Source organism: Tamandua tetradactyla, chromosome 1 (genome assembly GCF_023851605.1).
Source record: "Tamandua tetradactyla isolate mTamTet1 chromosome 1, mTamTet1.pri, whole genome shotgun sequence".
NCBI lineage: Eukaryota > Metazoa > Chordata > Mammalia > Pilosa > Myrmecophagidae > Tamandua > Tamandua tetradactyla.
In genome coordinates, this window is record NC_135327.1 from 193,009,791 (window position 1) to 193,035,409 (window position 25,619).

Genomic DNA, 25,619 nt, shown 5'->3' on the forward strand with positions numbered 1-25,619 from the left:
CCAAAGGCTTGCCCTTTTTTTTTTTCCTTCTTTTTTAAACACAGACAAGGAAGGGGCTTCTATAATGAGGAAAAACTAAGAATTATTATGGGATAAATTAGGGTTGGACAAAAGAAAGAACTGATACTTTGAAGAAATAAAGTAGTATGCAGAAATCAAGAGTATAGAAGAAATAAAATAGTATGTACAAATCAAGAGTATATATTCTGAAAAGCCATCGTTTCTAAAACAAAAAAATTTGTCAAATGAGACCAAGGTCGGCAATTTTTCATCACTTCAACCTATTAGATTCTAGGATCAAGTTTATTTTTAAAATATTTTCACATTCTTTAAAGAGCAGAAAAAAATTTAAAGCTTAACTTCACCAATAAATGAAAAAATCTGAAACACCCCAAAATTAAAATTTCAAAGAATTACTAAATGTTATCACTTTCTATATTTAAAACTAGTTAATTTTAAAATTTCCATTGCCACATACCTAACACCATAAATTATATTCTTTTAGTTTCCACAAACACATCACTTCATTGTACTAAGAATTAAAACGACTTGTGAGATAATGAATAAACCTGTTTTCATAAAATTTAACTGAATTTAAACAATTTTGCTTCTAGTATTTACACTATTCAACTTGACCTGTGTATTGTCAAAATTAGACAAAGTCAAACAAAATATTGGCAAAACATATTTGACAGAATTTGTAACCTGTATATATAGAGACTTCTTACAAATCTATTTGATAACCCAATTTTTTAAATGGGCAAAAGCCTTGACAAAAAGCATATAAGTAACCAAGAAGCATATAAAAAGATGTTCAACATAAATGATAATCTGGGAAATTTGAATTAAAACCCAGTGTGACACTTCATACTCATTAGAGCACTAACTTCAAAAGACTGACAATAGCAAGTGGCAGTAAAGACGTGGAGAAACTGTAATTCTTGTTTCTGTATTCTGAAACTGTAACTAAACTCTCAATATAAAGTGGCACAATCACTTAGGAAAACAGTTAGGTAGTTTTTTATAAAATTAAATAATTACCATATGACCCAGCAATCTAACTCCAAGGTATTGACCCCAAGAGAAACTAAAACATACATTCACAAAAGTCTTACACAAATGGTCATAGCAGCTTTACTAATAGCAAAAAACAGCCCAGGTGTCCATCAACAGGTCAATGAACAAACTGTGGTATATTCACACGTGAAATACTATTCAGAAATAAAAAGGATCTGATACAAGCAAAAATATGGATAAATGTCAAAAATACGCTGGATGGAAGAAGCCAAGCTCAAAAGAGCATGTACTGTTTAATCTGACTTATATGAAGTTCCTGAACATGCAAACTCTGACCTGTAGTTGGGGGTGGGTTTAGTTATATACCTTAAGTGAGTTGTGATGACACAGGTGTATATATTTGTCAAAACTCTACTAAAGTTGTGGATTTTATTATATGTAAATTATAAATCAATTAAGTTAATTTTGTAAACTAAAAATGTCTTTTTAGAAAGCAATTTGGATGACACCCACTAAAATTTGAAATGTGCATAATCTTGAAAAGGCAATTCTCCTTACAGAAAGTTAGCATACAAATGTTCAAAGATATATAAGGATGCTCACTTTTGTGGGGAAAGCAATGTCCACTACAGAGGACATTGATAAACTGGAATACTTTGTACCACTTACAGAGAAAGTACAACCCGACAGTTTAGAGCAGGGGGTGGCAATCTTTTTCTGTAAGGAGCCATATGGTAAATATTTTAGCTTTGGCAGGCCATATACAGTCTCTGTAACATATTTTTCTTTGGGGTTTTTTTACAACTCTTTTAATATATTAAAAACCATTCTTAGCTGTTGGGCTTTAAAAAAACAAGCTGAGGCATGAATTTGATCTACAGGCTGTAGTGCGCTAACCCCTGACCCCTCAGCTTAAGAAATCAAGCTTTGAAACCATCCTAACTCTATCTCTAATTAGTTGTTACCTAATCTCTCCATCTCTTATAAATAGTATATAAAATAATGAACATAACGTAGAATTGTATGAAGCACATGGCAAGTCCAAAGAAAATATCAGCTATTAAATGAAATAGTTCTCTGTATTGACCTAAAAAGTTGCATTAGAACTAAATAATTTGATCCTATTTTTGTAAAATATATGTATAAAATATAAAATACATGCAATATGAATAGATAGAAAAAAGTTTGGGAGAAATACACACCAAAGTGTTAAGGGTAAGGAATGGGATTACAGGGATCAAGGAAGCTTTCATTTTATAAAGGTCTGAGTTGTTTCAGTATTTTTGATTGAACATAAATAACTTTTATGTAATAAATAAGAACATTTCTAAGTAAACAGAAATAGATTTGCAGAAACATTTCTTTATTTAATGGGTACTAAGCAAATATTTAAACTTGAAATGATTAAGAAATTACATCAATCTTAAAAACAATACTGAACAATAATTAAAATTCATTTATGAAACAGTATGACAGATACAGTTCTAGTTTCACGCATATTCATTTAATCCTAACGTTATGGAATACTGTCATTATCCTCACCAATTAAAGATAAGGAAATTCAAACATCGATATGATAACCTGTCCAAGGTACAAACTAGCCTATCAAGAATTGGAACCCAAGCAATGTGGCTGAGAAAGGCACTCTTAAAATTCTACTATGCAGCTCCCAGATGCTACTTATTACACCTCTGGCTGAGAAAGCAATCCTCAGACATCTTTTAGTTCAGGGCATTTTATTTCTCTGCCCATAAAACCAGATTACTTGCTTTTAAAAAAAAGTAACTTCCTGATTGATTATTCACTCTTCTTGGAGGCCAGCAGATAATATGGAAAATGTAGATAATTTGGAGTCAAACAGAAATTAAGCTTGGATTCCCGACTACAAATTTCTAGCCCGAAATTATAGGGCAAATTCTTAACCTCTTTAAGCTAGTTTCCGTATCGGTACTTTTTTTAAGAATTTGAAATAAAGCAAATTCTACTGGCAAACAGTAGGCGCTTTATTCATTTTTGTACCAAGTAGTGTGCAGTGGCAAGATATAGAAGAATGCAACCCCCTTAGAAATTAATCAACTATAACATTTAACTTGTTAATCTTTATTTACCATATATTTTTAAAACAATGGGAAGCATCCCAATAAATAACCCGTAATTATACATTTTTACTACTTCAGTTTTTAGCTTCAAAATCTATCTTGAATTATTCTAAGAACTCAATTACATGAACACACCTTTCAATTAAGAGATTTACTACACACTGATATCTTTGTTCAAGGATCATCAATATCAATATCTCATCAACTTACGCAGATATTATATACTGGACATCCAGATGCCTCAAATAAAATTGTTGTATCTAAAGGATATCCATTTTTTAATATCACAGAATATCAGAACAGAATCCAATAAACCATGGGGCTTGTTTGCTTTAACAATTCTTTTTCTTTATAATTACTTACTCTCAAAGACATTTTCCTCACAATATAAATATTAATATATACTGTTTGCTTTGCAAATTTTCTCTACACTTTCCAAATTTCCTTCATTCATTCAATTATTAAACCCCTATTCTCTAGTAACCACCAAGCCAGGCAAAGGTATACAAAGAAAAATAAGACAGAGCTTCTGCCTCAAGGCACTTACAGTGTAGTGAAGGAGACATATGCATAAGCAAGTGATTACAATAAATTGATACATGCTATAATAAAGTATGAACAAAGTGTGGGAACATAAGAGTGCTTGGGAATTCAGGGAAGGCCTGACTTGACCCTTCTCTGAATTTAATGAATTGTTCCTCTGGATTTAAGCTGTCCCCCATATAGTGCATAATTCATAATTTACAGAAAACATTTTCATCATCTGTGCTGACAGAAAGACTTCAAGGCTAAGCCATAAGTCATCTGTAATTGCCCATGCATTGTATTATTGAAGGATTTTTCCCTTGTTGGTTTCTAAAAAGCAACAGCAGATCAACTTTCTTAATCACTGTTATTTAGGTCAATATTAAAATTAATTCATACTCAGCATGCCAGTTCAAAGGACAGGAGATAACCCGGAAAAACACCAGAGTGGCCTGGGGAAATGTACCTAAAATTTTTAAATGGCCAACACCTGCAGAAAAATATTAGATTTTTTTTTGCCTAACAACACTAAATCAACAAGTGCTTTTTCATTGCTGGTACTTGACTAAAGAAATTCTCAATTCTCCACCCACATACACAAAAAAATACTAATACTTTAAAAAGTAACTTCCCAAAAAGCTTTTTAAAAAACATTTTGTGGCAATTACAAAGATAATAATTATCAAATAAGGTACAAAAGGACAAAATTAGAATTTATCCTAAAATATTCAAATTTCTGCCAAAATCTGAATGATTGGATCTGCTAATAAAAGTGGGAAAGATTGTCAACGGAATTTTCTAACATAAAATTTTCAGTAACTGATATAAACATAAACATTTATTTAACTAGCTCCCTCAACACCTAAAGCAGCATCTGAAATGTCTGTTCAACGACGTTCAAAACGGCAAAACGTTTGCAAAAAAAGATTTCTACACTGCATTTTTGCCTCCGTTTGTACAAATCCCTAAATTCGTAGACGCCCATTAAAGATTGTCAGAACAATGTGAATTAAATAGTGCCTACTTTTCTCTAAATATTTCTTTGAATATAGTCAGTCCCCCCAGAAATTGGAATTTAAGACATAAGTTTCCTAAGTTGTTTTCAGGACTCAAAACATCACATTCCCTTCATATCTCCAAAACAAGGGTAACAGGATTTTGACCCTTACTTCTAGGAATACAATCCTACCTATTCCTAACCTTATGGCTATAAGCAGGAAATTAAAATAAATCATAAATACTTTCGTTTTCTTGCAAATAAAATGATCAACAAATGAGCTAGGATTACATACTTGCTCTGCATTTTATTACTAAATGTGAAATAACTGCTAAAGCTCATGAATGAAGAGTAATGGAAAATGAACTCCCAAACTCCAAAAGTACACACTATATTCAACTGTGCCAACATTAGCGTTAAGACTTAGTTAATAAAAAGCATTTTTATGTTACATTAAAATGCTATAAAACTAAACTGATAATGGTCTTTGAAGCCTAGAAAATAAACCTCGAACAAAAATATTTTTAAATACAGAAGGCAGATTTTTATTTCCAAAAGAATTCAAATTTTGCAGACCGTGATAAACAAAGGAAGTTTAGTTTAACTGTGGGCAGCACTATTTCTTAGACGACAAACATTTCTTCCTCTAGTTCTCAAAAAAAAAACTTTTTTGAGTCTTTTGACTCAAAAAGCTATTGTTCACAGAAAACAAGACCAGTTAATAAACTGTTCACCGTATAAACTGAACGCATTCGTCAGTGGCATTTTTTATTTTGATCAACTATTCTACCACCTCATCTTCACTCAACCCCTAAGGATTTGGGGAATAATCGTTTCCCAATTATAGCACCTGTCGCCATTCTCAGATGTTATCTGACAACTGGCCAAAACAGCTTGTGTGTTTTTTTTTTTAAGATTATGATTCTTTATAGTGAGGACTTAGTAGGCTTTAACTAAGTTTTCCAAAATTCCGTGCCTCTCGATTCCTCTCATTTTCAAAAAGTAACCTTGTGACACAGATCTGGGGGAATAAGGGGATGGGGGCGATATAGTGCTCAGTGGGAACTCAACGGAAAGTCCTAAAAAGAACACAACCAGTAAAAATATGCCCCCTTACTCTTCCCCCAAACTTAACAAAAAAGCCCATCGAGAAGGCTAAGGCAGCCCGAAATTTCCTTAAACGGCTGGAGACTGGAGGTCATTTAGGTTGCTTTTAGGGTGAAAACATCACAGGTGAAGCTGCTCAGAGTTCGTATCTTGTGCACACTGTCCCACCGCAACTGTGGTCGCACTGCCCCAAGAGTCTGCGTGCTACGGAAAGGGGGGGGGGGGGGGCGGCGGAGCAGAGCCGCCGGGGGGTGCGCGGCGTGGGGACACCGAATGCTTCCCATCTTGGCGGCTGCGGCCAGAACCTCCTAACGCCCCTCTCCCGCCTGCTGTCAGAGACTTAAGTGTCACTGCCCCTTTCCCTCACGCCCGAGGTCCTTCCCGGAGACAGTCTGTCCTTTGTCTGAGTGAAGAGTCGGTGGCGAGGTCCCACCAAGTTGTGTCTGTCCCGTCACACCCGGAGCGCTCCCGCCGCCCCGGCACGGAAGCTCCACACAAAGGAGACTTCAGACTCGGGGCTGCCACTCAGTACTGGGCACCAGAACGCCCCCAAACCCAAATCCCGCGCCCACAGAAGGGGCAGAAATGGAGAGAAAAAAAATCTCCACACGCCCCCCCGCCCGAATACCGCCCCTACTCCCGCTTTGGATCTTCAGGGTGTCCGTTACTGCCCCACTCGTGGGCCACTCGGATCAGTCCGGACCTCGCGACCCCTTTACAAGGGCTCCCTATTCACCCCCCACCGCACACAAAAGCGGTGCCCCAGGGTAAACCCCGCTCTGGGCGATACCCAGACACAGGGAAAGAAGCGGTAGTGATGTCCTGTCGCCGCCGCCGCCCACAGTTGGACTCCCAGAGCCCAGCCAGCTAGTACCGCCCGGCAGCTATGCGTTACCTTCGTCCCTCGCCCCAGCCCGCGTCGCTCCCGCGCGCCTCTCCCGCGCGCCACCAACGCAGCCGGTTCTCCACTGCCTTCTGTGTCCCAGCGGGTGTCGGACGCTACCGGACCAAGCGCCAAACCTCGCAGCCCAATCGCCATCGTTTTTATTTGGCCCCCCCTCTACAATCAAGCGCCGCCCCGATTGGCGGGATGAGAGGCAGGCTCCCGTCCAATCACAAGGGCAGGAGAGCTCCGAGGCGCCGAGGGGAGACCCACGCACAGAGGCACATTCAAGACTTACACCCGGGCGCGGGCCGGCGCGTGCGCGCACTGGCGTAGGGCTCGATCTGAGGGACGCGGGTTTTCGGTACGAAAGTGCTGCAGCCGCCTTCTCTTTGTTCTTGCGTTAAACACACCGCGTCTCTCGAGAAGACAGTGGGCAGACAGGCCGGGACGTGGGGAGTTTTATGGAAGCCAAACACTCAAGCCGCGAGCGAGGACACTAGAAAGGGAGTGGGGGTGGCGGGAAGCCGCACGGAGGCGGGACAACGCACTCGCTGCTCTTGGCGGGAACCGCCGCCTTGGAGTTCCCGGGGCCGACGGAGGGGGCGGGGGCTGAAAGCCAAGTTTGAACCAGTTCAAAACTAGGGGATGGTAACGGTTTTAACTGCCGCGCGCTTTTCCCAGCGCGCGAAGCAGAGGGCTGGGCCGGCGTACGGGGTGTCGTCTTGGCGAGACAAGGGAACTGGTGAGGAGGGGGCTGGGCGGAGCAGGGCTCGGGAGGGGAAGCCGCGGCAGACTCGGCCCGAGGCTTCTTGCTTGCGAGATGCACTGGGAGGCTCCCGCCCGGCTGATCTCAAACCAAGGTCCGGCGCAACAGTTCGCGCCCAGGTGGGTGGGCAGGCGCGTCTCCGCCGGAGCAGAAAGCTGAAACGGTTATATTTCAGATGCTGCCCTTCAACCGCTTGGCCAAGCTCGACTTTGGTTGGTCGTGCTTGCAGTGCCCATTCCTTAGAACACTGGAGGAAAAACGTACACTTTAAATTTTTCACGCAAAGTACCTTCCAATGTTTGTATCTCTAAGCACGTGTCAGCATTAAAAATTGTCTATCAAGGATGAGTGCCATTCACTTGCCTCTTGCTAACACCTCTGGAAAGTGCTAGGATGATTGTAACATTTTTCAATTATTAGAAAATTAGAATGATGCAAATGTTCTAAAAATTATAGTGAAGAGTACATAACCACGTGATGGTGTTGGGAACTATTGACTGTATAATTTGGTAGGACTATGTGCCTATTTCTCAGTAAAAATATTAAAATTATCTTCGGGCAAACCTGCTTCTACTCAGGAATTAGGAATATTCCACTGAGGATACAGTCAATCCTTTTGATTTATCTGGCAACGAGGTTAAGATTCTAGATTTTTTTTTTTAATAGGATGCATTTATAGAACAAAATATCACTCACCCATGTAAAAGTTAAGAGCAGGGAAAAAATAGTCGGCTATAAAATATTGGGTTAAAAGATCCCCCCAAAAATGCTTTTTACATTTTTAATAACTATGCAGAATTAATTTGATTATTTAACCCAGAGTTTCCCCCACCTTTCCTAAATCACCATCCCATTCCTCCCTCACATATACTCTGAACCAAGTCAGTATTGGAAAGTGTATGCACAGGTAAGCTAAAATTTTTTTTAAATGTACCCAAATAAAGTCACAACCAATTTATAAATAAATTATAAGAAGATAGCAAAAGTAGTTTATGCAACTGAGATATGGCTACAAGATAATGTAATGAATTCCATCTATCATAACTAACACTCACCAATACATTCACATTCCATAGAAAATGCTTCTGTTTACACCAGTAATTTACAATCCCTTTTTTACCAATATAACTATGTCTTTAAGTTGCTCATAAAATTGCTGATTTTATCTTCCTTTTAATATTAAATATTAAAACAACAGCTATTTTTAAAATATCATTGCAATTACATTAGTAGAGACAAATTTTAAGCACTATATAAACACTGAAATGCTACATATATTGTTATGGCATTTAAAATCAAGGAATGTTGAAATCAATATATTAAAAAGAAATGAAAAAAATTTTTAGCTAGATCCTAAAGGAAGTAAAAGATGTAGGTTAATCTGGCAGTAAGGGCAGCTGACATGGGAATAAACAGCTACTCTGTGCAGAATATAACTAAAGCTAAGAGTTCCTTGGTGAAAAGTGAAAGTGGATTAAAGAGCTAAATGGGTCTCTATTAAATATTATATTTATTTTTACAATATAATGCAAATTTAAGTATAAATACAATATGAAGGCAGGGTAGGAGCAGGAAGTAGGGATGCCAATAGATCACAATATTGTCTTAATTCAGTGATGATATTATCCAGTTAAGCAATGAAATTTTAGGTCATAGTGATGGCTGGAGAAAAGGATAATTTGAAAAACACTGCAAAAGACTTGATTGTATTTGGAGGGTATTATAATATCTTGCATCTCTTTCTATATGAAAAATACAGGAAGCTTGGGAGGGAAAAGCATTTCATTTTCACCCCACACACAAAAATTTATCTTAAGACTTCCAGTCCAGGTGAACAAGGAAATGTTATTTACCCACCTATCTGTATAGGATCACTTCACTGGGATTTCATCAATGGGAGAAAAAAATGTTAATATGCACAATACCAAATACATGTATAAGTGTGTGAAACAAAGTGTATGAAAGTTAGTTACTAATGGCCTAGGTGAAACAGAAAGCCAGGTAAAAACAAATATGGATGTAAAGGCTGAGAGTCACAAAACTTTTCTATTTCTATGTCTAAAGATACTAAGATTACATTGATAACATTACTGTTTATCTGTTAAAGACAAAAATTCATTCTTACAGTCCCTTGGGGAAACCAAAAATGAAGAGACCTAAACCCTATGAAGTCAGGAAGCAGTTCTATCTTATTGTACCCCAGGATCTATTTGCATGCAATATATCCTCAGGGTTTCCCTGAGGAAAAAAGGAAGTATCCCCTAAAAAAGATAAAGCTTTTAAAACATCATAGAGGGCAGTCCACCATGGCTTAGTGGCAGAGTGCTCACCTGCCATGCCAGAGACCTGGGTTTGATTCCTGGTGCCTGCCCGTGCAGAAAAAAAATTATAGAACTCCTTTTTTAGCCACACAAATTTGACTTCTCACACACTCATTTATTCACTCAACATTCAACAAGTATTTATGGAATGTTTATTATATGCCAAGTACTGTTCTAGATGCTAGGAATACAGTTTTAACAAAACAGAAAAATCCCTACCTTCAAGGAGGTTATATTCTAGTGGAGAAGAACAAGCAATAAACAAAATAAATTATACAGCATATGAAATGATGATAAATAAAATGGAGAAAAATAAAACATAGAAGGGGGAAAGTGTTGGGTGCAAATGCTGAAATTTTTAAATACCTGGGAAAAAAAATAGATTGGTCAGGGAAGGCCTCACTGTGAAGGTGACGTCTGAGAAAACACTCAAGGAAGATGAGAAAAATGTTCCAGACAAAGGAAACAGCAAGTGCATGGGTGCTGAAGTGGGGGCATGGGGATATGGTCTAGGAACAGGAAGAGAATGGTAGGAGATCAGGTCAAAGAGGTGAGGGGAGCACAGGCAGATCTTTTAGGGCCTAGTGGTGTAAAGTCTTTTAGGACTTTATCTTTTACTTAAGTTAAGATTTTTAGCAGAGAAGTGACTTGATAGTTTAAACCAGATCATTCATACATGGAACCTTAAGTAGGGCATAATATTTTGTAGGTTTGTCCAGAGTAATGCCCCAATAAATCCCAGAGTGATTTGAACAGTGAGTAAAAAGGTATTTGCAAAGTCCCCTTGGGGGAATGGTGAGAACGGGGGGGGGGGGGGGGATTCAACTTCCCCAAGTGGAGAATTCTTGATATTCTCACAAGCAGTGGGGACAACCAAAGCAATAGGCCAACTCCCAAATCTTGGGGTTTGTTCATAAGAAACTTAACCCCACAAAGGATAGGTCAAACCTTAGGCCTAAGTCACCCCAAGAAAACCTCTTTTGTTACTCAGATGTGGTCTCTCTCTCCAGCCAACACAACAAGCAAATTCACCACCCTGCCCCTGTCTAAGTGGGATATGATTCCCAGGGGTGTGGACCTTCCTGGCAACGTAGGACAGAAATCCTAGAATGAGCCGGGACTCAGCAAGGGATTGAGAAAATCTTCTTGACCAAAAGGGGGAAGAGCGAAATGAGACAAAATAAAATGTCAATGGCTGAGAGATTCCGAACAGAGTGGAGAGGTTATCCTAGAGGTTATTCTTACACATTAAATAGATATCACCTTGTTAGTCAAGATGTAATGGAGAGGCTGGAGGGAACTGCCTGAAAATGTAAAGCTGTGTTCCAGTAGCCATGTTTCTTGAAGATGATTGTATAATGATATAGCTTTCACAATGTGACTGTGTGATTGTGAAAACCTTGTGTCTGATGCTCGTTTTATCTACCTTATCAACAGACGAGTAAAACATATGGAATAAAAATAAATAATAGGGGGAAAAATGTTAAAATAAATTTACAGTGAAATGCTAGTGATCAATGAAAGGGAGAGTTTTTAAGGGGTATGGTATGTATGAATTTTTTTCTGTTGTCTTTTTATTTCTTTTTCTGAATTGATACCAATATTCTAAGAAATGATCATGATGATGAATATGCAACTATGTGATGATATTGTGAATTACTGGTTATGTATGTAGAATGGAATGATCATATGTTAAGAATGTTTGAGTTTGTTGTTATATATTTTTTAAATTAATTTTAAAAATAACAATTAAAAAACAAAAAAACAGATCATTCTAGCTTCTTTGTTGCAATAGCCTGAAGTGGAGTAGGGGCCAAATCAGGGAGGTCAGTTACAGGTCTAGTGTAATAATCCAGGTAAGAAATGATTGTGGCTAGGACCAAAGAGGCAACAATGGAGCTGGTGAGAAATAGTCAGATTAAGGTATAGCCAATAAGATTTGCTAACAGATTGAATATTGGACAAAAAAAAAAAAAAGTAGGTTAATGACAAGCTACAAGTTAATGACCATCTGAGTCATTAACTGATTTGGAAGGCTGCAGGGGCAAAAGGGGTTGTGAATATAAAGGTGTGGAGATCAGAGCTTAGTTTTGGACATATTAAGTTTGAGACCCCTATTTACAAAGATAGATGCTAAATAGGTGGTAGCTACACAAGTTTGGAATTCAATAAGAAGTTTAGATTAGAAATTGATTGGGAATCATCACCATATAAATACTATTTAAAACAGAGTAAGTATAGATAGAAAAGAAATACAGGGGATGAACCCTGAGGAGCTCCAACATGAAGAGGTTGTGAAGATGAGGAGAAACTAATGAAGAACATGACATGGAAGGAGCGACCAGTGAAGTGTAGGCAAGTAGGAAAGTGTGGACTGAAAGCCAAGGGAAGGAAGTATTACAAAGAAGAGAGAGTAATCAATTGTATAAAAAGTTGCTAATAGGTCAAATACGTATAAAATTTGACCCTTGGATTTAGGAACACGGAGGTCATTGGTGATCTTAATAAGAACAATTTTAGTGGACTGGTGAGGTTGAAAGCCTAACTGGAGAAGATTCAATAGTGAATTAGAGAAGACTGGAAACAGCAATTATAGACAACTCTCAGGATTTTTGGTGAAATAAGTGGGGTCAAGAGAAAAATTTTTAAATGGGGGAAAAAAACTATATTGGTATGATGATGAAAGATCTTGTAGAGATGGAAAAATTGATGACAGAAAAAAAATTATTGATAGAACAACATCCTTAATCATGTTAGAAGAAATGGACTTCAGACCTCGAACACGAGAAAGGAGATGGGTCCCAATGCCTGAGTGCACAATTTGGCCTTTGCTGGAAACATGAACAGGAGGGAAAACAGAGTATATGGACACAAATGCAGGTAGCTGAGTAGATTTGGTAGAAGTTCACATTTAATTGCAACAGACACCATCAGTAATTATATGATTGAGTAAGGGTGATATCTGAATGAGCATGTAGAGTTTGTTAAGGTCAAAAAATATTTAGACCATTGTGACATTGCCTTTCTATCAACTCTCCCTTCTTGGTCTTAAAATAATTTCTCATTCCTAACAAAGTAGGAAAACATGAGTTTCATTTGAGGCCTATAAAGTACAGTGCAAAAGTGGAAAATCTAAAAGAAGGTTGTTGGAAGACAAATGAAGAGCCATAGGATATAAACTTTGGGTAAGAGATATGAGCTTGTCACTAGAGGAGTATCAATTGATGTGAAAAAGAATGAGCTACTCTGTAGAACAAGAGTGGCATTATGTTGTAGAACAGAAAACACACTGGCAGAGGCACACAATAGATGTGTGGCGCATAGAGAAATCTTAATTTTAAAAAGTGTATCATAGGGCCACGGTGGCTCAGCAAGCAAGAATGCTTGCCTGCCATGCCAGAGGACCTGGGTTTGATTCCTGGTGCCTGCCCATGTAAAAAAATAAAATAAAATAAAAAACTTAAAAAAAAAAAAAAGTGTATAATTTGGTTGTGATTTAAATTAGCAGAAATTTAAAAAATCCTTTCCAGAATCAGGTTGAAATAGTCACCCCTAAAAAGCCAAAGGGAGAACTGGTGGGCAGCCTCTAAAATATAATCCAATTATTCCTGCTTTCTGGTATCCAGGCCCTTGTATAAAATCCCATCCCCTTGCATGTAGGCTGGACCTAGTGATTTGCTTCTAATAGAATACAGACACAAAATAAATAGGAAGTTTCTTCCAAAATCAGGTTAGAAAAAGACTATGACTCCCCATTCTTGAAATCTCTCTCTCATCCCTTACTCTAGGGGAAGCAGATATCATGCAGTGAGTAGCCCTATGGTGAGGCCCACAGTGCAAGGAACTGATATGTCCAACCAAAATCCCACTAGGACTTGAGGCCTGCCAACAGCCATGGGAGTGAACTTGAAAGCAGCTCCTTTGCCATTAGGGCTGTGAAATGATTGCAGCCCAGGCTGACACCTTGATTGAGATCATACAAGAGGCCCTCAGCCAGAGAGCCCCACTAAGCAATCCTCAGAATCCTGGCCCACAGAAACTGTGAGAAAATAAATTTGTGGTTTTAACATGCTTAAGTTTTGAGGTAATTTGTTATCAGAAATAGATAACTAATACAGGAAGGTAAATGAAACCAGCCCAAGTTTTGCCTCTTCCACGAAGCTATCTTTGATGCTCTACTCTCTCCCTGCTCCACTCTGAAGGAATGTGAGTAGTAAAAGCACACACTATAATGCTTACTTTTGAAAAAAGACTCCATTTACCAGCGGTATGACCTTGAGTGACTTAGATAACTCCTCCAAGCCTTAGTTTCTTTACTTATAAAACTGGAGCTAATATTAACTATCTCCTAGTTTTCTTTTGAAGATTTAATAAGCTAATCTATCTGAAACAGCACAGTTCTTGGCACATATTAAGCCTTAAATAAATGTCGTAAATTTAGTAATTAAGTAAAGTTTGTCTAATGTTACTGTATACCTTATCATGATTCTAGCAGTGCTGGTACCTGGTAGATAGGTAAATTTCTGGGATATAATAAGATAGGATAAAATGGAAGATCATTGTGCCCATTTGAATCTGCTGTGTACCCCAGAAAAGCCAAGTTCTTTATTTCTCATTCTGAATTGCTGGATGGGGGCTTTTTGATTGTGTCCATGGAGATGTGACCCACTCAATTGTGGGTTGCAACTTTTGATTAGATGGTTTCCATGGAGATATGTCTCCACCCATTCAAGGTGGGGTTGCTTACTGGAGCCTTTTAAGAGGGAACCATTTTGGAAAGAGCCACGAGAGCCCGTGCAGCCAGAGACTTTTGGAGATAATGGGGGAAAACGCCCTGGGGGAACTTAATGAAACATGAAGCCTAGAGAGAAAGCTAGCAGATGACTGTGTGTTCACCATGTTCTTTCCAGTTGAGAGAGAAACCCTGAACGTCATCAGCCTTCTTGAACCAAGGTGACTTTCCCTGGATGCCTTAGATTGGACATTTTAATAGCCTTGCTTTAATCTGAACATTTTCAGTGTTAGAAACTGTAAACTTGCAACTTAATAAATTCCCCTTTTTACAAGCTATTCTGTTTCCAGTATAAAACATTCTGGCAGCTTGCAAACTAGAATGGCCATCATACAAAAGGCAGGAAAACATGAGACAGACAGTTTTGGCCCAGAAGACAATTACTTCTAACTGTTCCAAAGAACAATTGTAGAAAGACCAGTGTCTGGATGCTCTGGTAGTCATGAAATAAGTAAACCACAGCAATGTAAGTCTTTCTATAATGTGAACCCAACCTATCTTTTCAGCTTTAACACTTACACCTTCACCACCCTAAATTCCAGCCATGTTGTACTACTCACCTAAACGCAAATTCAGCTAAACTGACCAAGATGTTACCATTTTACATTAATATTTTTAAAACAGAGATTTGATCATATCAAATGAACAGACTAAAAGAGACAATCTAGAAATTACTTGAGAGTTTTGAAGGAATTCAACTATGACACTGAGGAATGATTGGCCAAAATATAGTTACAAACAATCCTAAGTAGAAAGACTATCATTTTCCAACTGTGATAACTGTCCAATCAAGGGCTACTGTAGACTTCAGGAAGCTGAGAACTGTGAGTTTTACAGTTATCCTGAATTATAAAAAAGGAGAGAATAAAATGAAGAAATGAGAAAAAAAGACTAAAATTAAAATATCAGTATATAGAAGAACATGGTTTCAGAAAGAGGTAGGGGTTGAAAAGGAAGAAGTAAAAACAACTACATGTCTGTATACATAGATAAGCCAAAATAATCCATAGTCAAAGTATTAGAATTAATAAATGGAGTTAGCAAGGTTATAGGATACAAGACAAAGCTAATTTACAAAAATCAATTTCTATATATAAATAATAAAGAGGAAATCAAACTTTAGAATAATATCATATATCATTTGAAAGATATCAAGACCCAGAAATAACTCTGAAAAACTATATGTAAGACATATACACTTACGATTACAAAACAATATTGAAAGAAACTAAAAAGACATAAATAGAGGGTTATGTTGTCATTTTACAATTTGAAAGATGCATAGATTCAACTCAATACCATTCAAAATCCCAGCATAATTTGTGTGTGTGTGTGTGTGTGTATGCTGTATGTGTACAAATTGAAAAGTTAATTCTAAAACATATGTGAAATGCAAAAGGCCAAGAAGACCTAAGGCAACCATAAAGAATGAAGCTGGGTAACTTCACTATCAGATATCAAGACCTCTTGAAAATCTATAGTAATTGAGAGTGATATTGGTGCAAAGATGGAAAAAATAGATGAATGGAAACAAAATAGTCCAGAAACAAACCTATACTTATTTTATCTATTTAAGACAAAGGAGACCTAGAAGTGCAATGGGGAAATTGCATTTCCCATAATCTTTCCCATAATTGGTGTTGGGTCAATTGGATATATGTAAGGGAAAAAAGTCTTAACCTCCACCTCACACCAGATGGACTGTTGATTCAAATGTGAAAGAAAACATAGAGAAGCTTCACATCTTTTAGTAGGCAAAAAGTTCATAAATAGAATACGAACGAGCTCATCATAAAGAATTGAAAAAAAAAGATAAATTAACTTTTTTGTGTCCTAGGCAAGACGGCAGAACAAGACGCAATAGGCCCTTGTTCTCCCAAGAAGCAGTGAACAATCAGCAAGAATGGGCAGAAATATCCTTTTCAAAGCTCCAGAAAACACTTAAATGCAATAACAGGCAAGCGCTGGATCAAGACAAAGGTGGTAGGATTTTGTGGTGCCCACATCTCTCAGTTGTTTGGCCAAGGTCCACTCTTCTAGTGTGAATCCCTGTTCCCAGATCCAGAGGGAGCAGAGAAACCCCCATGCAGATACTAGAAGCATGTATATCTGGCCCAGTCTATGGTGATGGCCTGAGAGACTTGCTATCCCAGAACTTGTCCTGACTGTAGAAGTTCACAAAGCTCTCCTACAGAACACTGCAGGTAAGGAGTCAAGTCACTGCTTAAGGCATGAGATTGTTGGCTGTAGGACATACAGTATAGTGCCTAGACCTTGAAGAAACTGTTTACTTCAACAGTTAGGGAAGAGGGGACATTTGTATCCTTGTAAAGGAGGGAATTCCCAGGGCCAGATGTATATGCCCAAGTCAAAATGCATACAAAGAAAGGATCAGTGCAGGCCCCTATGCTTTGACTTTGAGCTATTCTCTAAACTCTTATCCATAAACCCCGAAAGATAGTACTTGCAAAGGTCAATCTTCAAAGACCGGGAAAGATGTTTTCTTTTTTCTCTTTTTTGTTTTTGTTTGTTTGTTTGTTTACTCCTTACATTTGAGGAAAGCTCTGTCATATCACTAGCTGGATACAAGCTTAAGGAACAGAGGACTCAGAGTCTAAATTCCAGTGGTAATACATTAAAAACATTTTAAAATATCAAAATGTCCAAGTTTCAACAAAGGATTACAAAACATACAAAGAAACAGGGAAAGGAGAAATTTAAAGTATTTAAAACCATCAATGAGGAGAACCAGACTTGGGACATAACAGACAAAGACCCTTTAAAAATGCTCCTAAATATTCTCAAAGAGCTAAAGGAAAACATTGACAAAAAAACCTAAAGAAAATCAGAAAAATAATAGATGAACACAAAGAGAATAATAATAGAGAGATGGAAATCATGAAGAGGAGCCAAACTGAGCTGAAGACCACAGTAACAGAATTCCCTAGAGAGGTCCAACAATAGACTGAAGCTGGCAGAAAAGAGAATCAATGAACGTGAGTTAAGAAAATTGACATCACTCAGTCTGAGGAGTAAAGGGAGAAAGAATGAAGAAAAGTGAACAGAGCCTGAGGAACCTGTGGGAAACCAAGTGTACCAACATATGAACTGTGATTGTGATGGTTAAGTATATGTGTCCACTTGGCTAGGTTATGGTCTCTAGTTCCTTGGTCAAGCAAGCACTGGCCTGATTGTTACCGTGAGGACATGGATTTAAATACTCAGTCACTTGATTGCATCTATGGCTGATTATACATACAATCAACAAAGGAAATTGCCTTCAGCATTCAGAGAAGCCTCATCCAATGGGTTAAAGGCCTTAAAAGAAAAACTGATGATTTCAGCAGTCTACAAAGAAGAATTTTTATCTCTACTTCAGCCAGCAAGCTTCTCCTTGGGAATTCATCAAAACCTTCATCAGAATTCCCAGCTTGAGGTCTTCTAAGGAACTTGGACTTGCCAATCCCCATGGTCATGTGAGCCAATTCCTATAATAAATCTCATAATATACACACACACACATATATATATCCTATTGGTTCTGTTTCTCTGGAGAACCCTGACTAATACAGTAGGGTTCCAGAAGGAGAAGAAAGGGAGAAAGGGGCAGACAGCACACTCAAAGAAATAACTGCTGAAAATTTCCCAAATTTAATGAAAGCAGGAAGATACACATCCAAAATGCTCAATGAACTCCAAACAGGCTAGATGAAGTAAACCCAAACTGTGGCATACTATAATCAAGGGCGAATACTGAATATAAAGAGAGAATTCTGAAGACCACAATAGAGCCAACATGTCAAATACAAGGGAGCCTGAATAAAAATAAGTGCTGACTTCTCATCACAAGCCATGGAGGCAAGAAGTCAATGACATATTTAAAGTGCTGGATTGAAAAAAATTGCCAACTAAGATTTCTATAGCCAGTAAAACTGTCTTTTAAAATAAGGGAGAAATTAAGACATTATCAGATAAACAAAAGCTGACAGAGTTTTTCACCAGCAGACCAGCACATTAAGAGATGCTAAAGAGAGCTCTGCAGGTTGAAAGGAAAGGACAATAGACAATAGGTTGAAGGCACATGAAGAAATAATTATCTCCAGTAAGGATAAAGAGAAGAGTAAGTAAATGCTAGTACTATTATACTTTGGTTTGTAACTCCATTCTTTACTTCCTACAGCAGAGTACAGGATCTAAAAGGCAAACACATAAAGTATAATGATTAATCAGTGGTTTGGGCTCATAATATATAAACATGTCATTTGTGACAAGAACTACACATGGGGGGAAGTTATAGGAATATAGTTTGTATATACTATTGAAGTTAAGTTGGTAATCAAGCAAACAAGATTGTTACAGTAAAGACTGTTACAGAATTAGGATGTTAAATTTAAGCCCCATGATAACTACAAAGGAAATGGAGACTATGCAAGCTCATAGACACAGAAATTAGAGCACAACTTGCTGGGGTGGAGAGGGTGGGGTGGGAATGGAAAGTAAATGCAAAATGAGTGTAGGGTTTTGTCTGGGCTGTGGTTTCTTTCCAGACTATCTCATAGCTGTTTGAGGACCTTTAGCATCAACTTCCTACTCGGACCCAAAGATCTGGGAGGACTCTAGAGCTGTGCTAGATCTCCATGGACCCAACACAGAAGCTTAATCCAGCCTCGACCCAGGAGTTTTCCCTGATATCTATTGAAGACGGTGCCCAGAAAGACTCGGCGGCCTCTCATCCTTTCTCCTCAGAATTGTTAATAAAGAATCTGAGCAACTTGACTCTCAACTCTGATAAGCAATTCCTTTCCTCCCCACTGGAAGATCCACTCCAACAGCAGGACGGAGAAAAGATCAGAGGGGAAAAGAGAAATAAGTTTCTCAACCACAGGCGTACAGTGAGGACAATGTTATCTCAGCGCAAAGAAGTGATTGAGAGAATGGCAAAAATGAAATATCCCTACCCCAACCAGTCTTACCTGGTCAAAAGAGAGTTAACAAGCCCTCCATATCAGAGAATTTTGGATAGAATGAGAGAAGCAATATTACGCTATACCTGTTTTCTTTACCTGCATTATGGCTGGGATTCTTCTGAAAATGCTAGAATGGAGATTAATTAAGACAAACAGAGCCAATTTAGCCATAAAAATCATTCTGATACTGTCCTTTCTTGTGAATAACTTGAGGATCACTCGGCAGCAGGCAAGGAAAACTACTATATGCTATGGCAGGTTATAGCTTTTGATGACCTGTGAGTCATATAAGTTTTTTTCCATCTCGAATCTTTCCTCCCTACACTGTTTATAAAGAATCTATATAGTTTGAATGCTTTGCTGACATTAATTTACTTTAGTTCTACTTTGTATATAGAAGAACTTATTAAAATTCAGTGCATTTGGAATTAAAAAAATGAGTGTAGGGTTTTGTTTGGGAAATGGGAAAGTTTAATAATAGAAGATGGTGAGGGTACTACAACATAGTGAATGGGATTAATCCCACTGAATAATATGCTTGGGAGTGGTTGAGATAGGAAAGTTTTTATTTTATATATGTTTCCACAATTTAAACCTCAGAAAGAGAACTAGAGAGACAATGACATTTAAAGGCAATACATGATCCTAGCCAGGATCTAACAAGAAGGAGAGAAGGTTCAAGGGGACATTACTGACACATATGAAAAAACCAAAATATAGACTATAAACCTTCTATCAGTATTAAATTTCTTTAACTTAACTACACTTACAGTGATTGCATACTTGATTATTATTGTTCTCAAGAAATGTACATGACAGTATTATGTGTTAAAGAAGCATGATGTCTATAACCGACACTGAAGTGTTCAGAAAATGGAGTGATAGACAGACAGATGAATTGACAGACTGATGGATAGATAGAATGATAACAGCAAATAAGGCAAAAAGTTAAAATTGGTGGATCTGGGTATCTGGGGGAATAAGGGTTTGTAAGAGTTCTCTGCATGGGGTTTATATTATTTTTGTAACTCTTCTATAAGTTTGAAAGTATTTTACAATAAAAGGCTTAAGAGAAGCAAAGAACTTCTATCTATCAAGACACCATTAAGAAACTGAAAAGACAAAAAATAGAAGAAATCCACAATAGATAATATATGACAAAAGACTCATATATATAAAGAACTCCTACAAAAGTGTGGAAAAGAAGACAAAATATTAAGAAAATGGCAAAAAATAAAAAACACCACACATACCTTGAATTGGTACTCCAATAATGTGATTCTACTACATATCTCCAGGATGGTTAACCAAAAAAAAAAGACAGAAAATACCAAGAATTTGCAAGAATGTAGAGCAACAAAAATTCTTATACACTGCTAGTAGAGTACAAATTGGTACAACAACTTTGGAAAACTGCACCCACTAAAACTTGAATAGATATCGCATACTCTATGTCATACCAAATTTACTCTTAAGTATATATGCCCAAATTCATATTTACCAAATGACATTTACAAGAAATTCTACTATTCCAAGTCCAAAATGGTGACCTCCTCAAATCCTTTTATATCCTTAGCAGATTTGACCTGCAACATCTCTATACCACCTCTGTCCCGTGGACCTGTGGGCAAAGTGCTATTGCACAGACTAAGCACCTGACATTTGTGGTTTTAACTGGCACAGGACACCAGACTGGGTCGACAATTAAGGCAGGCAATTCTTTTCTCTATTTATTTTTTAACTCTGGTTTTATACAAGCCCATGATGATGTAATGACATGTTGCTTTGCAATGCTCATTGTCAAATGATAGTTTGCTAAAGACTTATAGCTACCATTAGAAGAAGATTACCTGTTCTGATTCAGGTTTGTTTTGTTTTGTTTTGTTTTTGGCATGGGCAGGCACCAGGAATCAAACCCGGGTCTCTGGGCATGACAGGTGAAAACTCTATCTGCTGAGCCACCATAGCCACCCCGATTCAGTATTTTTAATGCAAAAAAAAAATTCTAGCTGCAGAAATGCAACCCTAACTTGAGGGGAAAATATTTTCCCACTGATGAAATTTATCAAACTGGTAGATAATCTTTTGGGAAGAAAAACAGTAGCAGTGATAAAACTTCAGCTAGGAACCATATGTTTAACACAGCAGCCATTTTACACTAAGGGCACTATATCAAGTGATATATTCACTTAACAGTGTTTCACTTTACAAATGATTCACTTTATAGTGTTGTCATACATACCCCATCTGATGAAATTTTTTTTAATACCAATGAACATTGCACTGGAAATTAACCTTGTAAGCTTACTTTTTTAACAACTTCCATATAAAGATCTTATCTTAAAATAATCTGAAACGAATTTTCACTTACTCAATACCTTGTCTTAGAAACGTAAAAAAAAAATTGTTAATGAACACTTTAAAAAAACTTCTCAATGAAAACACATACATTATTACCCAAAGTTTTATTGTACAGTACACCTTATATTATTTTACAAGCCAATGTCCTTTTTTAAACATTATTGTGAAAAATAACATACATACAAAAAAGCAATAAATTTCAAAGCATACCACAACAATTAGTTATAGAACAGATCCCAGAGTTTGGTATTGATTACAGGTTCCACAATTTTAAGTTTTTCCTTGTGGCTGCTCCAAGACACTGGAAACTAAAAGATATACCAATATAATCATTCAGGAGTCATACTCATTTGTTAAACCCTACCTTCTCTGTATATAACTCCACCATCACCTTTGATCTTTCTCCCACTCTTTAGGGTTATGTGGGCTATGCCCATTCTAACTTTTTTATGTTGGAAGGGGCTGTTAATAATATAAGATAAAAGCATGGAAGTAGTTGATGTTCTGGAGAGGCTGGCCCCTCTGCATTTCAGGACTTATTTGGTTTTAGGTTTCTGGAAAGTTACCCTAGCACTTGGAAATCTTTATAGAATCTTATATAATGCCCTAGATGTTCTTTAGGATTGGCAGGAATGGTTTTGATTGGGGGTTTAAGCCAATGTCCTTTTAAAGTAGGCTGGATACTGGAAGGAAATGATAAGATATTCAATTTTTCCTAAGGTGTTAAAATCATTGCTACTTTCAGATAGTAATTATGATATGTGTTTTAATAATATTTTAAAGAATCCATTCTAATATCTATTCCAAATAACTTGTTTTTGAACCCTGAATGGCTGCCCAAATTTGCAGTTTTGCAGTATAAATACAACCAAATCTATTCTATCTGATGGATAAATAGACAGGGATTTGTGACTTCTCTCTCTCTCACTTGTATTTTTTCCTATGACCATTTTTTTCAATAACATGTTAGAATGTTAACATTCTTGTTTTTAATTAACTTTTTTGTCAGATTATAAAAGAAATGAAAAGTGTCCATAGCCCATCTCCCAAAGAGACCCACTTTCATCATTTTGGTGAATTTGCTTTCAGTCTTCAAAGGTAACATTTCAATTTAATTTTAAAAGTCTTCCTCATTGCAAAAGGAATACATGCTCATTTGAGAAATGCCAAACATTCTCAATAAATGTGTAGTGTTTTTCAAGATATGTTAGTAAAATGCAAGGAACTAAGGAAACAGGACACATACATGTTGGGAGTGAAACGTGACAGTCTTTTTGCAAAGGCAGTTTGGCAGTATTTGTGTACTCTTAACCATGTGAATTCAAATTGAGCCTAACGTGGTTCAAATTCTGGCTCTATTACTTATAATCTTTAGCAGGCTACTTAATCTAGAACTCAATTTCCTCACCAGTAAAATAGGAATAAATAATTCCTACATCATAGAATTGCTGTGAATATTAAAATGAAAATGCATGTGAAAAACATGGCTCTTATTTTAGCTGTTATTGTTAAAAATATTGGCTATCAACATATTAAGGATCTCATAAATACAATCGCTACACAATTCCAACATACAGGTAATAACAATGACAAAACAAATTGCCTTTGTTCCATAGAAATATGAAGCTCATTCTAAAAAGATACATGAACACAATAAAAATAGGCGGTGATCCTTTTGAAAGTATTGCAAGATAATTCTTCTAAGCCTACCCCAAACATGTTCAGTATGCAGACTTTTATCTTTCATGGTAGAAGTACTAGTCACCTCTCTTTCCTAAGATAGTTTCTTTTCTTCTTAGATCTGTGGCATCCTAAGAACGTGCTGAATGTCAGAACAAAGAAAAAGAAGGTGGCCCTTTGTTATTTCTCACTTTCTTTACACTGAATCATTGTTTTCAATTCTTTTCCCTTCCTCCTCCTATGAATTTTTTTGTGTGACTTTGCGGATTCTCCCCCCTAGCAATGAAGTATATTTCCTAACACAATGGATATTAGGCTGGGCTGTGTGATACAGTTTGCCGAATGGCACGTGACTGAATGTGATACAAGCAAAGGTTTGAAATGTTCGCATTTGGGCTTGACATCTTGCCCTTTTTGCACTTCTGCCATCACTCTGTGAAAAACAGGTCCCAGCCAGCCTGTTGATCCAAGAAGAGTGAAGCAGACCTGGATTCAACCTTCAACTTGGAGCCCAGCCCAGTCAAACCCAAGCTGGACCAACCAACCCGCAGGCACATTAAGTGAAAACAAATCATTGCTATTCAAAACCCTGAATTTTGGAGAGGTTTGTGACACAGCAAAAGCTAACTGATAAACTTCCAAGCTTACCATTAGTATCCTATAAATAAAATTTTGTGCTTTTAAAATGAATACAAATATATATTGTATAGTAATGAATTTGACCCTAAAAAGAGGTTTGGTCTTTGTCCTTTCTCCTGGAGGTAACCTCTAAATCTTTGGAATCACCCATAATAAGAGTGTCTTTTGTTATCATGACAGGTCTCAGGCCACACCTATTAGCAAGGAGATGGCTGGGCGGGGCCAACTGCACAGGTGGTCTTAGGGTGCAGCCTAATCACACCAGAAAGACCATCCATGTGATTAAGGGGTCACATCTTATCATTCCTACATTCCAGAAAAAGGAGGGAGGCTGGAGATTGAGTTCAACCATGATGTCATCAGTAATGCTGAAGTAATGAAACCCCATTAAAACTGTTGGGACTGAAACTCCAGTGAGCTTCCATGACAGATAACAGACATCTACGTGCCGTGAGGGTGACAGGGAAGCTTGTGTTTGAGGCCTTCCCAGATCTCACCCTATGAGTCTCTTCATTTGGCTTCTTCTTATTTGTATCCTTTTCACTGTAATAAAACTATAATCATAAGTATAGCATCTCAGTGGGTTCTATGAGTTGTTCCAGTGAATTAATGAGCTAAGGAGGTGGTGGGAACTCCAAATTTGTAGTCAGTTGGTCAGAAACATGTATGGCCTGAGCCCCATAACTTATAGCTGGTGTCTGAAAGGCAATCTTGTAGGACTGCCGTTTGCCTGAGGAGCCTGCCTTATACTTAGAATTAGAAACTAATTGAATTGAAGTTGCTGTTGAGAACAAATGTCAGAACAAAGAAAAAGAAGGTGGCCCTTTGTTATTTCTCACTTTCTTTACACTGAATTTTTATTTTTGAAGTAATATATACATTTATATAAATACCATTGCAATACATGTGACTAAATTTACTGGGGTAAAATATGCTAACTCTGTGATTTTCCTTTATTCCATTATTATTAATTAAAATTTTTATTTAAATTAAATTAAAATTATTTTATTTTATATAAAATATATATTTATATTAAAATATAAATTAAAATTATTATTATTATCAAATTTTTCAAGTGGCCTCTATGTCAAAATGAACTTTATCACAATGAAAAAAGGAAAAAACAAAAAAAATTTAAACCTTAAATAATGGACTATTCTTTTGTTAGTAGGTAGGCAATAAGGTGAAATAGTATACAAATTTATCATGATAGAAATATCTGGAGCAGAAAGCATGAAAACAATTTCCATTTTGGAAGTAGAGATGTAGTCTCTTTGTCTATATAATTATTTCTGTTCATTGATTTAAGAACTATTATCCAAAAATTTAAAAATTCACTATCATTTACATCAGGAAGAATATTATTTTAAATGCAGAGGCTCTGTCATGTCATTCCTGATTCTTTCCATACAGTCTTTGCATGCATATTTAGAAGGCTAGCTAATAATGGAATTAGTGTCAT

The 25,619-nt window shown here is 37.1% G+C and overlaps 1 protein-coding gene and 1 long non-coding RNA gene across 10 annotated transcripts in view; one reads left to right on the forward strand and one right to left on the reverse strand.

The window, feature by feature from the left end:
* EZH2 (enhancer of zeste 2 polycomb repressive complex 2 subunit) overlaps positions 1-25,619 on the reverse strand; it is a 147,115-nt gene that overhangs the window by 73,667 nt on the left and 47,829 nt on the right. The window contains exon 1 of one of the 9 annotated variants that reach the window (XM_077148887.1): positions 6,927-7,218. The exons of 7 other annotated variants lie outside the window; for them this stretch is intronic. The gene's annotated coding sequence lies outside the window, so the exon portion shown is untranslated. Of the gene's footprint in view, positions 1-6,640; positions 6,850-6,926; positions 7,219-25,619 lie in introns of those variants that run through there. One more of the 9 variants, XM_077148870.1, reaches the window with a different exon arrangement.
* Positions 6,647-24,999, forward strand: LOC143673871 (uncharacterized). Its single transcript, XR_013170754.1, has 4 exons — positions 6,647-7,373; positions 22,848-22,936; positions 23,638-23,687; positions 24,475-24,999. It is a non-coding gene; the product is annotated as an uncharacterized LOC143673871 (long non-coding RNA).